We start from the raw sequence: 16,651 nt of genomic DNA, 5'->3' as shown, positions 1-16,651 counted from the left end.
GCGACACAGGCTGCTAGCAACTACTGCCCTGGTGCTCTGCTCACTGTACCAGCTCCCCACAGGATCAGAGGCCTGTTTAAAAATCTCTGTCCTGATATTGAAACCCCTCTAGGGGGATGGTTCTGGCTCCTCTCCCTCCAAGACCATGACTAACCCCCATGACTGGTCCTGGGAGACCAAGGCTAGTGCGAGACAGAACTTTCACAGGGGCTGGACTTGGACTGTGGGAACTCACTGTCCCTAGAGATAAGATGATCACAGGCATCACCGTTCTCATGCGCTTCACAGCAGACTCTCATTTTGACTTAGCTTTCCCCCTTCATGAGTTGTATTCTCCCACTCACGCCCTTCAGTGCCCACTCACGCACCACAGAGCAGAGGATGACCCTATAAACTAATGAGGCTGCAATCAGGGAGGAGAGAAAGAGCAAGATTGTTGCTGTTTCTTGCTGGCTGTGAGGGAAAGGCTCCTATCCTCTGGCAGGTGCTGGATTAGTGAATGACTGGCTGACACAGATCTGCTCCAACCTCCGGTGTCGTTTTCTCAGCTCCTCTTCCAGATCCATTCGGGGCCTCTGTGAGTCTTGCTGCTGCTTCACCTGCTTGAATCGCCTTGTCTTCCGAACCTTCTGCAGCTCTGATTTGTCGAGGCAACAGCCCCCTGCGGAGAGGGGAATCAAAGGGGCTTTAATAAAGTGGGGCCTTGTTTCTGCTGCACCTGCCATCTCTCACTGCCGCCCTTCTCCCTCTCTCATTCAATTACCCACCCCGTTTCCTCCACTCCCTGGTCCAATCAGAGCCTGCGGGATGCCCTGACATTCCTCCCGGCAGCAGAGCTGGCCTGGTTGTATTCAGGTCCTTGCATTCGCTCTCCTGGGGATAATCTATTAATTCCCCAAGCTCCCTGCCCCCAGCCCGGCACCAGATTGCTCACGTCCCTGCCCCCCCGGAGCGATCAGTACAGGACACACGTCCCTCTCAGTGTCCCCTTCCAGGGAGCTCTGGGAAACTGCGCAGGTATGTGAGGCATCAATGCTGTAAAGGAGAGACTGTGATCTCAAGAGCATTCACAGGGATTCCTGCTCCCAGCCCACTGCCCTAGGCCTGCCAAGGGAAACGCAGCCAATAACTGGGGGCACCAGCACTGTTTGGCAAATTCAGCTAGACTGCGAGAGGTGCCTGAGGATCAGGCGTGCCAAGGAACTCCCACATAAAGTAGTAAAGGCCAAGGACTTGGCGCTTCCTCATTTCGCCAGCTGGTCTAACGTTTCCATGGGCCCCAGTCCTTCCTAGCACCCTGCAGCATCGCTCACCTCCTGTGGCTGAACATGGCCGATGGAGCTCCTGTGGGAGCTCTCTTGGACTCTCGGACCAGGGTTCGGTAGCTTCTTTGGCTCAGTGAGGCCACTGTTGCTATCTGCTGCCAGGTAAGTGCCAGGGTCACAGCCCCTGCTTCCTGCCTCTGCAACAGGAAGATGGGGGTGAGCGAGGCCAGCCACAGAGGGCAGGGACCGGGGCCTCACAGCCCGGGCCAGGTCCCACCATTCCTCACCGTGGTACACTTCCACGTGGGCACTGCAAAGTGCCAGGCCCCTCCCCTCGGAGGGAAGTACCACTGTGCCCCCCCCTTAGCTCTCAGATGGCTTACATGCGCAAATGGAAGGGGATTTCCTCCAAGATCCCAGTGGAATCCAAGCAGCTCCCTGCTGAGCACAGTGCCCCCTCCATGCTGGGCTTCTCTCGGGCCCCATGACTGTTTCACTGTAGAAAAATATCTCAGCATTCTGTGAGCCAACATAAAGAGAATGAGGCTGTAGCCCAGTGCTTGGGCACCACCAGGAGGGAGCCCCATGGTCCAGCCCCCTGCTCCAGTCACCCTTTCATTATCTACCCACCGTGGACTAGCTTCCACAGGAGAGCCTGAAGGAGCCCCTCGTCTGACTGTACCCTCACCCAGCGGTTAGAGCACGCTCCTGGCAAGACCCTTCTCTCTCCCTTCGGGAAGAACCGGGGCCACCCACATCCCCAGGCAGTGTTCTATTTCCTGGGTTGCAGAACTCTTCCTCCACCGGCCATTCAGTGTGGAGCGAGAAGGCCTCTAACTCGGTCGCTCCAGGGACACGGCCTGATTCCAATAGCAGGTTCCCATTTGCAGATCACTAGGAGAACGAGGCACCTCATTGCAATCCCAATCTGGTGCCTATCCGGGGGCGGGGGGGGGGGGGGGAAGACTTAGAACACTCCTGGCGTTGGGATCTCCCATTGGCTGGTTCGAGGGCTCACCGTTCAGCATGCTGCCTTCTGACCAGACTGGGCCAGAGACAGGGATGAGCACCTCTATTGGCTCTGAATGATCCCATATACCATCTAGGATGCGAGTCTGCCTGCCCTGCCCTGCCCCTCCCCCGGTCCTTGTGTGATCTTTGCCTTCCCCATCTTATTTCTTCTCTTTCCCCTAGTTAGAGATACAAAGGGTAATAAGAAAACATACATTAGAAGCCAGAGGAAGACCAAGGACAGAGTAGACCCATTATTCAATGCAGGGAGGGATAATAACAGAAAATTTGGAAATGGCAGAGGTGCTTAATGACTTTTTTGTTTCGGTTTTTCACTGAGACTCTTAATGATGATTGGACGTTTAACATGGTGAATGCCAGTGAAAAATGAGGTAGGATCAGAGGTTAAAACAGAGAAAGAACAGGTTAAAAATTACTTTTTTAATTTTTAACTTGCCAGGGGCAGCCCTTTCCCAGGGCCATTTTAACCGCTTCAGGGACAGAGCAGTCCACTATATGGACAAATTCAATAAAGTCCAGAGAAGAGAAACAAAAATTATAAAAGCCTAGAAAATATGAGCTATGAGGGATGAATGAAAAAAATGGGTTTGTTTAGTCTGGAAAAGAGAAGACTGAGAGGGGACATGCGAACAGGGCAAGTACATGAAAGTTTGTTACAAGGAGGAGGGAGAATAAATGTTGCCAGCAGATCGAGGGACGTGAACGTTCCCCTCTATTCGACATTGGTGAGGCCTCATCTGGAGTACTGTGTCCAGTTTCGGGCCCCACACTACAAGAAGGATTTGGAAAAATTAGAAAGCGTCCAGCGGAAGGCAACAAAAATGATTAGGGGACTGGAACATATGACTTATGAGGAGAGGCTGAGGGAACTGGGATTGTTTAGTCTGCGGAAGAGAAGAATGAGGGGGGATTTGATCGCTGCTTTCAACTACCTGAAAGGGGGTTCCAAAGAGGATGGATCTAGACTGTTCTCAGTGGTGGCAGATGACAGAACAAGGAGCAATGGTCTCAAGTTCTAGTGGGGGAGGTTTAGGTTGGATATTAGGGAAAGCTTTTTCACTGGAATGGGTTCCCTAGGGAGGTGGTGGAATCTCCTTCCTTAGAGGTTTTTAAGGTCAGGCTTGACAAAGCTCTGGCTGGGATGATTTAGTTGGGGCTTGCTTTGAGCAGGGGGTTGGACTAGATGACCTCCTGAAATCCCTTTCAAACTTAGTAGTCCATGATACTAAGAACAGGACAAGAAGCAATGGGCTTAAATTACATTAAGGGAGGTTTAGGTTGGACATTAAGAAAAATTTCCTAACTGTCAGAGTGGTTAAGCACTGAAATAAATTGCCTAGGGAGGTTGTGGAATCTACCTCATTGGGGATTTTTAAGAGAAGATTCGACAAGCCCCTGTCAGTGATGGTCTAGCTAATACTTAGTCCTGCCAAGAGTGCAAGGGACGGGATTGGGAGACCTCTGGAGGTTACTTCCAGTCCTATGATTCTTTCCTCTCTCTAGCTCCTTTTACCTTTCTATAATAAAAGTCTGGCTCAACTGGCCAAGACTATATTTTACAACACTGCTGTGAACCGAAACGGGCAATGCCCTCAACGGCCCGATTCTGGCACGAGTTGCCAAGTCTCAGTGAGTATGTTTACACTGCAATTAGACACGTGGCCTCTTGCACGTGTGTGTTTGTCTGGGATTGTCTGCTGGGAACCAGGATCAGACTAACAACTACAGCAAGGCTGTTTTTGCCTTTAGCTGGAGAGTCTTTAGGTGGAAGCCCCCCCTTGACAATTTTAGATAGTATCAGCATTGGTATGAACTGTCCTTGGGGCAAAGAGCAGAAGTTAGCCAGGCTGCGCTGGAGCTGTGTACACTGCCATTCACGACAGAAGTTTGTTTCACAAACACACACACACACACACATACATACAAACTTAGTTCACAGCTTTGTGAGGGGTTTTGTCAAACACTTTTTGAAAGTTCAAATAAATTGCGTCACCTGGCTGTCCTTTATCTCCTATTTTGTTGACACACGGTATTTTAGTGGCTTAGCAAAGCATGACTTTCCTTTGTAGAAGCTGGTTGGTTTGTCTCTAGTGTATCATGACCAGCTATGTGTTTTAACATTCTACTTTGAACATGTACATGACACTTGAACTAAACATTAACTGGTCTGTAATTCCCACTGTCACCCTTAGCACCTGTTTTGAATAAACAGCTCTTAACTATTTGTGATCTCTGGGTGTTTCAGATAACTGAGGCTTGGGTAACAAGACTATGTAGTGTTTGTAATTCACAGGATATGTGGGACTGTACCGATGACCGATGTGCAGATATATACACTGGAAAATGTGTCCTTAAAAGGTCTCTTTATTCTCCCACATCTGGCCAATATGGAGAAACCAGGACCAAGATTTCTCAGAGTGCCATGTGATGCCTCCATTTTTGGGGTGCCTAGTTTGAGTCACTGAACGCCCACCCTCTGACAGTCAGGCCTCTGTAGAAGGGGGGGCCCCTCAAATCACTAGTCATGTTCTACAGACTTGGTCCAGAGCAGACGATAAGCCTGGGGGCAGGGATGAAAGAAAGATATGCAGGGTGGCAGGGCTCCTGAGCAAGGTTGGGGTGGGGGGGCACTCTGGGGTCCTGGAAGGGGGGGCACGGGTGGAAGGGGCAGGGCTGGGGCCAGACTCCCCTAGCCAGCCCTTCAGTGCTGCACAGCCCACGCTGTCTGGGGCTCCGGTGGCGATTTAAAGGGCCCAAGGGAAGCTGCCCCTTTGCCACCCCAAGCCCCAAAACAATCGCCCTTGCCCCCTGGCCCTGCCCCGGCTAGCCGGCCCTCCACCTCCACTTCGGAGGGCTGGGTGCTTGTCCAGGGGAAGTGCGGCGCCCGTAAATCGTGGGCTCGATCCTTCCCCTCCGACCAAGAGGGAGAGGAGGCCCCCCCCGAAAAATGCTACGGGGGGCTGACGCTGTTACATCTTCTGCTGCGCCCCTCGATGGAGCCCAGCAAGAGACACTGGCTATGGCAGCAGACAGAGGTGTCACCGCCCCCCTTGTTAAGTCCCCTCCCGAGGAGGCCTTTGTAGGAGTTCCCCCGGCCCCTTTGCCATCTGTGCCCCCCGCCGTTGTCGATAGCGGGGCTATTACTGCCCCGGTTCCTGGCGGGGTGGACTCTGGGGCCACGGGGACTGAATTTACTTCCATATTTGAGGAGATTGAGGCCCTGGGTCTGACCCCGGTCACCCAGGGGAGGACGACTCCCCCACCGGTGGGCCTTGATCTGGGCGGTGGCTCAATTCCACCGCCCCCTCCTCCTTCTCCTTGCCCTTCACTCCCAGCTGTCGCCCCCGCTCTGGTCCTGGGGGTGCCCCTGGCTCTCCCTATTTGCCCGGCCGCGGATGGCACCTCACCTGAGGCTGCCGAGCCCCTAGAGGCGACGGCCGATGCCGAGCGGTCGGGACCCGAGCCTGTGGGCGTCCCTCTACCACCCGGACGGAGCGGTTGGCTTCCCCTCCGGAGGGGGGGCCCCAGTGAAGTTTCCGTAGTGCCTGGCGCCGTGGCTGCAGGTGACGTGTTTCTTACAGCTCCCGTGCCCGGCATCAGTGAAGGCCCCTCTCTAGCCCCGGTCCCTTTGTCCCCCAATCCCAGCCAAGAGGAGCTGCACCCCGATAGTCCGGCTGCTGGGGACTGTGAAAGCATCAGTGTCCCCGCTCCTGTTCCTACCGCTGCTCCCGGCCTCTCTCCTGCCCCAGTCTCAATATTAGCCCTGCTCCTGCCCCTTCTTCTGTCCTTGCCTCTGGCCCTGCCCCGATCCTATTTCTGTCCCCCATGAGTTGCTCGTCCCCTTCCCCGCCACCGCCCATGTTATTGCCGCCCCTGAGGTTGTCTCGTTTCCTCTGTCTATGAACAATTCTCAGGGGGCGGTTTTCGTGTCCCCTCTTCCCAGCATCATGGGGGCTGCACTGTTCCCTCCGCCACCCCCTCCCGTGCTGGGGATGGGGACGGGCTGCCCGATGCAACCATGCCGGGTTCCGCTCCATGCCTGCCCGTCTCCGCAGGCCACGAAGATCTTCTAGGGGCCTCACCAGAGGACAGCAGCGGGTTGGCTGCCGTGTTCCCCTCTGCACTGAGGGAAGAGCTGCGCCGTTGCTGGTTGCTCAAAGGGCAAGGTGCAGCTCGCCCTCCAGTGCTGGGGGGACTTCCACCGTGTCCTCCGGGCCGTGAAGGGCCTTTTGGGGGGGGGGGGGGGGGACCAGGAGTCAGGGTCTCATGACCTATCGGCGGGCCCATAAATTCCACGACTCCCTGATGACCTTTGGGGGGGGTCAAACATGGGTTGTTGCGGGGCCCGCTGGAGGCCGTTGATCACCCTGCCCTTGAGGATTCGCCCCAGCCCTCCCTCCGAAGGTCACCATCTTTGCTACGCTGAACACCAGGGGCTGTAGCATGGGTCTCCGCAGGAGCCAGGTGCTCTCCTTCCTTCGGGAGTGGTGTACTCTGTGATCTTCCTGCAGGAGACCCACACTGCTCCAGCCATCGAAGCTAGTTGGTGGCTGGAGTGGGGGGATGAGGTTTACTTTAGCCACCTCAGCGCCCGTTTGGCTGGGGTGGCCACCCTGTTCTCCCCCAAGCTACAACCCGAGGTGCTGGAGGTAGCCGAGGTTATGCCGGGTCGCCTGTTGCACGTCCAGGTCTGCATAGAGGGGCTGATATTACACCTGGTCAACGTTTATGCCCGGAATGAGTGCATTTCTATCAGCAGGTGTTGGCCTTCCTCGGCACCCTGGATCCTCACGAGTGCCTGGTCCTGGGTGGGGACTTCAACACCACCCTCAAGGACCGGGACCGCTCAGGAGTTGAGACATCCCAGGCAGTCGTGGGCGTCCTCAGGGAGATCGTGGATCATCACTCCCTCGTGGACGCCTGGCGCGACCACCATCCGGACGATGATGTTACCTTTATCTATGTCCGGGTGGAGGGGGATCGGTCGCACCACTCCCAGTTGGACTGCATTTATATTTCGTGTTTCCATCTGGCAATAGCCCACGGCGCCGGCGTCTGGCCGGCCCCATTCTCAGATCACCACTTGGTGACCATGACAGGCTCTTTCAGTCCGGAGAGGCCGGTGCCAGCCTATTGGCATTTCAGTAACAGCTTGCTGGAGGACATGGGCTTTCTGGCATCCTTCCAGGAGTTCTGGCTGGCCTGGCGGGGGCAGCGGCGTACCTTTCCCTCGGTGTGGCGGTGGTGGGATGTGGGGAAGGTGCGCACACAGCTCTTCTGCTACGACTACACCCGGGGCACCACCCGACGGAGGGACACGGTGATAGGGCAGTTGGAGCGGGAGGTCTTAGAGCTAGAGCGGCATCTCGCCTCCGGCCCTGAGGATCTACCCCTCCGCGCAGTGTACCGGGAGGAGCTCCGGGCCCTGGAGGACCATTGAGTCTGGGGCGCTTTTGTTCGATCCAGTATCCGCCTCCTTCGGGAGATGGATCGCGGCTCCTGCTTCTTCTACACCCTGGAGAAAAGGAGGGGGGCCAAAAAGCACATCACCTGCCTCCTGGTGGAGGATGGTATCCCCCTCACAGATCTGGAGGAGAGGCATGGAAAGGCCAGGGCCTTCTACGCTAGCCTTTTCTCCCCTGATCTGAGTGACGCCGGTGCCGGCAGGGTGCTCTGGACCGAACTCCCGACGGTCAGCGCGGGTGACCGAGACTGGCTGGAGCTGCCTCTCTCTCTGGCCGAGCTCTCGGAAGCCCTCCGTTGCATGCCCACTAATAAATCTCCGGGCATGGACGGGCTGACCGTGGAGTTCTACCGTGTGTTCTGGGACGTCCTCAGCCCAGACCCTGACATCATCTGGGCTGAGTCCTTGCAAAGCGGGGTCCTCCCTCTCTCGTGCAGGGGAGCTGTGCTTGCCTTATTACAGAAGAAGGGGGACCTCCATGACCTACGGAATTGGCGTCCCGTCTCGCTCCTCAGCACAGACTATAAGGTCGTAGTGAAGGCCACCTCGCTGTGGCTGGGGTCCGTGATGGCGGACATGGTCCATCCTGACCAGACCTTCACTGTCCTGGGCTGGACTATCTTTGATAACTTGTATTTGGTCCGGGACTTCTTGGAGCTGGGGCGTAGGGATGGTCTGCCATTCGCCCTCCTGTCTCTAGACGAGGAGAGGCGTTCGACAGGGTGGACCATGGGTATCCCCTGGGCACCCTGTGGGTGTTCGGCTTTGGGCCTCAGTTTGTGGGCTTTCTCCAGGTGCTGTACGGCGACACGGAGTGTCTGGTCAGGCTCAACTGGACCCTGACTGAGCCAGTCAGCTTCAGGCGGGGAGTATGGTGGGGTGCCCCCTCTTGGGCCAGCTGTATGCTCTGGCGATTGAGCCCTTCTTCCATCTCCTCCGCCGGAGGTTGATGGGGTTGGCGCTTCAGGAGCCGGAGCTGCGGCTGGTCCTGTTGGTGTACGCTGGCGATGTGCTCCTCGTGGTCCAGGACCCAGATGACCTGATACGGGTGGAGGCTTGCCAGGCCGTTTACTTGGCAGCCTCCTCTGCCCGAGTCAACTGGGTCAAGAGCTCTGGCCTGGTGGTCGGGGACGGGCGACAAGCGAGCTCCCTCCCACCCACGCCTCAAGCCATCCGGTGTAGTGCAGGTCTGCTGCTCTATCTTGGCGTTTATCTATCTGCCACGCATCCTTCTCTGCCAGAGAACTGGCAGGATCTGGAGGCCAGGGTGGGTGAATGGCTGCAGAGATGGAGAGGACTGTTCCGGTGTTTCTCCCTGTGAGGGAGGGCGCTGGTGCTGAACCAATTGGTCCTGTCCATGCTCTGGCACCGACTCAACACCCTGAGCCTGGCCCCGAGGATCCTGGCCAGGCTCCAGAGGATGGCTCTGGTATTCTTCTGGCCGGGGCAACACTGCGTCTCTGCAGGGGTTTTGAGTCTTCCCCTGGAGGAGGGAGGACAGGACCTAGTTTGCTTGCGCAGCCAGGTCTATGTCTTCTTCCTCCGGCCATGCAGAGGCTCCTTGATGGTGCAGGTAGTCCGGTGTGGAGCACGCTGGGGAACCCCTTCCACCGCCGCTTCTGAGGGCTCCGATGTGACCGGCAGCTCTTTTTTCTCCATCCGAGAGGCCTTCCGCGAGACCTCTCCGAGCTGCCGGTCTTCTGCCAGGACCTCCTCCGGAACTGGAAGATTTTTCGGCGACCAGGTTATTTGTGGCCACCGAGGGAGCAGACCTCCTCGCGGAGCCCCTGCTACACAACCTTGATCTCCATGTGCAGGTAGCGGAGTCTCCCTCAGTGTGTTGGAGGTTGGTCCTGGCAGAAACCACCAGAGTCGGAGATCTCCTGGACTACGACACGGGGGATTGGGTGAAGCCCCGTGCACTCGGATGACACATGGGGCTTTCCACCCTTCCGACCCCTAGTTGCATACTCCAGGAGGTGAAGGCCGCCTTGTCACCAGATTCTCTCACTTTCCTGTGGCGAACCCTGCGAGAGGCTGTTCCCTGCCCACCTCTCACCCCTGGCCCTCGGGATATTTTTCTTTGGCTCCTGTTCCATGAGCCCCGCCCCTGGCCTCCCCACTCTCAGACTCCGAACCGGCTTCATATCCTGCAGCTGGTCCGGTTTCGAACCATGCCCAGAAAGCATCTGTACACTTGTGCTGCGTACATTGTATTTCCTCACCCTCGTGTTTGGCCCCAACACCAAATGGCAGGATTATCTGCCACCTAAAGAGGGTGAGGAGCCCCAGTGGGCCAGCCTTTATTCCACCTTGGTCCCATGGCCCGCCAGAGATATTTGTTGGTGGCTTCTTCATGGAGCCGTGAGCACGAGCGTGCACCTGGCGCAGTTCACCCCTATACCTGAGGTCTGCCCCTTTTGCAGCGTGAGGGAGAACGTGGCGCACGCCTATCTTGAATGCGCCAGATTGCAGCCCCTATTCCGGCTCCTCCAGAACATCTTGTTGAAGTTCTGGCTGCACTTCTCCCCACACTTGTTCCTCTTTGCACACCCGATCCGTGGCCCCATGAAGTCGCGAGACCTCCTCATCAACCTCCTCCTGGCTCTGGCCAAAGTCTCCATCTATAACACCAAGAGGAGGATGATGGATGAGGGGGTGCTCTGCGACTGCGGGGCCTATTTCTGTTCCTCCCTAGTTTCATGCATCCGGGCAGAGTTCCACTGAGCAGCTACCGCTGGCTCCCTTAACAGCTTTGAAGAATAGTGGGCGCTGTCTGGGGTTCTCTGCTTGGTGTCTCCATCCGGTCTCCTCATTTTGAACCTCTGACCTTCACTCCGATCCCTGTTTTTCTTTAGTTGTCCCCCAAAATCAGTTGGTCCCGGGGTCCAGTGGTCCCTCCCTCTAGGCTGGGGGAGGGGCCTTTAGCAGTGGGTTGGCTTGCGCCCGCCCACTTCCCAGGTTTTCCAATACGACCCTACTACACTGCCTAAAACAACATTTAGGGTTAAAAATTATGACTTGTAATCAGTTTCTTTTGTATCTTAATCTTAGATTGTGTTTTGTTTTATTTGCTGGGTAATCTGCTTTCATGTTTACTCTCCCTTCTGATCACTTAAAATCTATCTTTTGTAGTTAATAAACTTGTTTTTGTTTTGTCTAAAACCCAGTGTGTGGAATTCATAACTGTGGGGCAAAAAGCTGTTGTGGCTCTCTCTCCACATTGAGGGAGTGGCAAATTTCATGAATTTACGCTGCACCATTCTCTGTGCAGCGCAAGACGGTATAACTTTGGGTTTGCACTCTAGAGGGGGGTGTACATTTGAGTATCTGGGCAGTTCCTTAGTTGAAGCCGTCCAATGCAAGGGCTAGTCAGAAAGTCTCTTTGCATGTTACCACAGCTGGGTGTGTCCCTACCTGTATGTGTACTTGGTGAAAATATGAGCTAAAGAGCGTGTCTGCAGTTTGTTACAGCAGTAAAGTTAAAGGAAGCCCAGGCTTGTGCATCAGGCGGGCCCACTTCCAGGTGGCACCCTGGGAGGAAACCCGTCACACTGCCTTTGCCAGTAAGGGATCAGGTGCACAAACGAGTGCTCTGTTTTTCTAAGCACACCTTCCAGACCCCTGCTGATGCATCCAGCGTAGAAAAATAGTTGTCATTAGCCATCTCCCCAATATTTCTTCTCTTGTACAGGAATGCTCCCTTTTTACACGTTGCTTTAATTTGTTGGGGTCTAGACACAAGAGAAGAGATCCATCCTTTTTTCTATAGTGACCAATAAATGCACCCACTCTGTTGGTTCTTCTACATGGCCTATGATTTCCTGAGCAATGGGTCCATCCAGCTCCTCTTATAGCTTCTGTCTTACAGCAAGGGGAATGAATTGTGGGGCAGCTTGGGCTCTTTCAGCTCTATTCTGTGCTCTGTTGACAGCTTCCCTCTCAGCTGGGAGATGTCCTCAAACGTTGCCTCAGTTGTTTAGTTCCCTGTCCCTCCAACGAGTGCACCCTCTGGATGAGACCAAGGGCCTGACATACGTCTGCCCCAATAACCGTGCTCTTTTCCCTGGATGATTACAGGTCTCTGCCAGTTTTTATTGTTCACATCCTCTTTTAGTAGGGACCAGCTCACCACTGCAAGCCCAGTGTTACCTGTTCACTCTCTACTCTCCGTAGCTTTTCTATTAGCATTACCAACAGTGGTTCTGGGGCACCACTGCACAACTTCAAATCCATACATGTGCCATTTGCCTTCAGGATGACAGTTCAATCACCTGGTGCCGCTGCAGTTAGCCAGGCCTTGGCTACGCAATGCTTACTGAGAGGAGAGGCGAAGGCAAACCAATACAATGGCAATAACCTCACATTTTAAACTTTATAAAGGAAAAACCCAGAAATTGGGAAGGAACAATAGAAATAATAGAATAACAATCTAATGGAGTAACAGCAAATACCTGTCACCCTGAGGGAAACAACCAGCTCCTCCTCTTCCTGCCTTCAAAGTCCAGCTTCACCTCTGCTGTCCCGCCATCACCTCTCTCGCCTGGCGATGCAGGCAAAGCAAAGGAGCAATGACCGAACATTCCCAGCAGGTCCACATGCGAATGACAGCTTCTCCTCCGGAGGGCCACACCTGTTCCCCCAGGTGCCCGCTCTGTATTCCTGTTGGTGTCCCAATGGGCAGCCTCACTGTTCACATGCTCTGTGCCCCTTGCAGCTGGGATCCTTGCACTCAGCCCTTCACAGTCCTGCTTCTTCTAACACTGCATCCTCAGCAAATCCCCTTTTCAACCCGGCAGTCTCCACCTCCCTCTTCTCTCAACCGCCTTCCAACTGCCCCCTTCAGGCAGACTCCAGCTGCCCTCTCACTGGCCGTCTCTCTCCCCAGCACAGCGTTCTGGGCAGGGCCAGTGTTACTGCACTGCAGCGTTGGCCATTGCGCCAATGAAGAATTCCTCTGAACTAGTCGTGCTGTCAATGTCCTGTCTGTCCAGCTGCCCCATGATTATTACAAAAAGAAAAGGAGTACTTGTGGTACCTTAGAGACTAACAAATTTATTTGAGCATAAGCTTTCGTGAGCTACAGCTCACTTCATCGAATGCATCCGATGAAGTGAGCTGTAGCTCACGAAAGCTTATGCTCAAATAAATTTATTAGTCTCTAAGGTGCCACAAGTACTCCTCTTCTTTTTGCGAATACAGACTAACACGGCTGCTACTCTGAAACCTATGATTATTACAGTATTGGGGATGACGGGCTCTACATAAATATACCACAATAACAGAACAGTAGCAGCATCCCGTGGGTCAGAGCCAGTGCTTTGGGGAGAAAGTGGAGGAGAGCCCAGTGACCATGGCAGGGGAAATGAGGTCAGCAGCGCAGAGTGAATTACTCACCCCTGATTATACTAATTACAAGCACTAAGGTTCTTTCTGCATCATGACTCCACCCGCAACAGGGCCCTGGGCACAGGTGAAGTCAGCGTGCAGGGTGGAGCTAAAGCCTGGGGCAGCCCATGTGAATGGAAGACCCTGCACGGGGACCAGCACGGCTGGGATTCCACAGCACAGACCCTGCATGGAGGAGTCGGACAGCAGCCGGCGGGGCTATGAAGAGGATTGACTGGTATATTCACCAATGCGTGGCTCCACAGGCCTAGATTGATACATAGGGGACACGCAAGGATCCAAGGAGCCATTTGCTGGTAGCAGTGGGACTGAGCATAAGTATTTAGACTGTTCCTTTCAGTTATATAGAAATGCACAAAGCCCATTTACTTGGACTTGCAGCACTTACTCCTAAGAGAGGCACGGACTACCTCCATTCACATGGAGCAGGTGTGAACACTGAAGCCTTGTGATTGGGATTTAAAGTCAGTGTTGTTCACTCTTTCACTGCTGAGCATCCAGCTGGGATGCAGTGTTGGATTGTGGGAAGAGCTGGAGCAGAATATCACCTCTTTCTCCTCCCCAGTCAAATTCCTCTTGCTAAGTATTATTATTTATTCATATTATTGGACTGTTAAGGAAAACCAACAAGGAAGCATCAGAGTCAAAGGCTCCTGGGCCCTCCTTCGCCTCCTGCCCCCACAACAGACAGGGAACTCCCCTAGCACCACCGCAGGGATGAGAGAAAATGTGACAGGCCTCTGGGCCCCAGGGCAGAGTGAAACTGCACAGACCCAGCACCGGATTAGCCTTAATCCATGGATCTATCCCAGCAGGAGGCTGTTATGCAGGGGCAGGTGCAGTGCCTGAAGTACTCACCTTCCACCGTGGCAGACCTTGGTTCCAAATCCAGCCAGCACCCTGTGCAGGCCCCCATGGGCACCAGCTTAAAGGTTAATATCTAGCACCCTGTAGAAATCACTGCCTGGAGCATGGTCCTTAACGAACACGCCTGCCCATCACAGCATGGTACGACAGGCAGAATCTCAGCTCAAGAGAAAGCCCAGATTGGACAACAGAGCAGAGGGGCTGTGTGGGGAGACTGAGAGGCGTCTGCAGAGCTGCGGGTGGGGGCCCAGGACTGGAAACAGCCGGGGTGCTGTAGGTCAAGACTAAAATGCATTGGCAAAGCGAGGCAGGAATGGGGAGGGGTAAAATATGGGGGGTGTGAGTTGTGGGTCAGGATTGAGATTGAGGGGCATCAGCAAAGCTGGGCAGGGAGAAAGTTGCCCAGCACCTGCCTGTCCTGTAACTGACCATCCTGCTAGTTCATCACATGTTCATCACATTCAACTCCCTGCACCCCTCAAATATTTTAAAGCCATCAAACTTCATTTCCAAATGATCGGAAAGCCTGAATCCGTGTGTGGTGTCCCCAGAGTGACGGGGTACCTCCCTGTGTACACAGGCACCGGCACTAAGTGTGCTGGGGGGGCTGCTGTATCCCTGGCTGGAAGAGGTTTCCATCCTATCCAGGGTTTGCAGTTTGGGTCAATGGCTCTCAGCACCCGAACTGTACACACTGGTCCAGCCCCCTTTGCCTGCATAGCTCTGGGCAGCATGGGTGGGGGCTGTTTTGCTCTGTCTTGCCGCTCACAGGTGCCGTGTAGTTACCCTCCCAAGGCCTCTGGGAGGTCAGCATGCGCTGTTCTCCCCAGGGGGCCAAGGAGGTGCTTTACGTAGGTCCCATGGGTGAGCTGAACTCTCCACCCTACCTGGCATTTCTTTGCATGGAAATATCAACTTGTGAACATGAGCTTAGCGAGAGTGGCTGTCAGAGCCACTCAGCCTTGCACCCCCCAGTGCTTGGCCAGCCAAACACCTGAGCCCCCCCAAGCCCCCTGGCACTCCTTGCACCCCCTCTGAGCTCTCCAGCCCAGTCAGGGCTTAGTAGTTTGAGAGCATCATTTTGGCAAACCCTAGGGAGCAGCTTCAGATTTGTAGCATAGCTGAGGAAAGGGGGCAGGGTGTGTGGGGGGGTGGAGGAGCAAGAAGAGCAGGAGATAGAGGGGCAGAAAGAGGAGGTAAGAGCCCCCTTCAGGGCATAGCACACCCAGTAGCAGGGACACATGATCATTTACCAATCTCTGCCCCACAGTCCAGCCCTATCCAGGGAGTCCCATGCAGTCCCTTCCCATGGAGCCCCTGTCCAAGCTACTCACCCGTTTGGCCTGAGACAGCCCCATGCCTTTGAGGGGGATTGTCCCCTTTTCTCTCCGTCTCTTTCACCTCTTTTTTCTCCCTTTCTCACTCGTTTCTTTTTTCTTTTTCTTCTCTCTCTCCCTTCCTTCCCTCTGCCCTGTCGCTGAAGCCTCTTTCCAGACCTGCTTGCTAGGCCCTGGGGAAGCTAGCAGTGGGTTCCAGAAAGACTGTAGGACTCTCACGAGGGCAGGGCAAGCCCCTTGCGCACCACGCTGGCCTTTTTTGTTGTCCTTCGCTGAGGAGACAGAGAGGATGGCTCTGGATAGACCCTACTCCTATTAGCAGGCTCCTCACAAAACCCATTAAGCCCTGGGGCTAATCCTGGGAGGAGGGGTGGTGGAGTCATGTGACCAGTCCTCTAAGTGCCTTGGGCTATTTAAGCCAGAGGATCCACAATCAGAGTGTTTACCTAGAGACCTGAAATGCTGCTCAGGGAGATGCAGGTTGACTAGGCTGTGGCATGTTGCCATAAATATAAAGAGAAGGGTAACCACCTTCCTATATATAGGTATATAGAATAAAATCCCTCCTGGCCAGAGGCAAAATCCTTTCACCTTTAAAGGGTTAAGAAGCTAGGGTAACCTTGCTGGCACCTGACCAAAATGACTGATGAGGAGACAAGATACTTCAAAATCTGGAGGGGGAGAAAAAAAGCTTTTGTCTGTCTGCCTGTGTGACACTTTTGCTGGGAACAGATCAAGGATGCAAGCCCTTCAACTCCTGTAAAGTTAGTAAGTAATCTAGCTTCAAAATGCGTTAGGTTTTTCTTTGTTTTGGCTTGTAAATTTGCTGTGCTGGAGGGAATGTGTATTCCTGTTTTTGTGTCTTTTTGTAACTGAAGGTTTTGCTTAGAGGAATTCTCTATGTTTTGAATCTGATTACCCTGTAAAGTATTTACCATCCTGATTTTACAGAGGTGATTCTCTTACCTTTTCTTTAAATAAAATTCTTCTTTTAAAAACCTGATCAATTTTTCATGTTCTTAAGATCCAAGGATTTGGGACTATGTTCACCTGTACCAATTGGTGAGGATATTATTATCAAACCTTTCCCAGAAAAGGGGGTGTAGGGCTTGGGGGGGATATTTTGGGGGCACAGGACTCCAAGTGGTCCTTTCCCTATTCTTTGTCTAAAACACTTGGTGGTGGCAGTGTTTTACCTAATCCAAGGGCAAAGATTTTGTGCCTTGGGGAAGTTTTAACCTAAACTGGTAGAAATAAGCTTAGGGGGTCTTTCATGC

The 16,651-nt window shown here is 54.0% G+C and overlaps 1 pseudogene; it reads right to left on the bottom strand.

The window, feature by feature from the left end:
- Window positions 1-273: 273 nt before the first annotated feature.
- LOC122457180 lies at window positions 274-2,293 on the bottom strand (annotated as a pseudogene).
- Window positions 2,294-16,651: the final 14,358 nt, after the last annotated feature.

This window comes from Dermochelys coriacea, chromosome 21 (genome assembly GCF_009764565.3).
Source record: "Dermochelys coriacea isolate rDerCor1 chromosome 21, rDerCor1.pri.v4, whole genome shotgun sequence".
NCBI classification, from domain to species: Eukaryota; Metazoa; Chordata; order Testudines; family Dermochelyidae; genus Dermochelys; species Dermochelys coriacea.
Note: the sequence above shows the minus strand (reverse complement) of the source record. Positions and strands in the feature narration are given on the sequence as shown.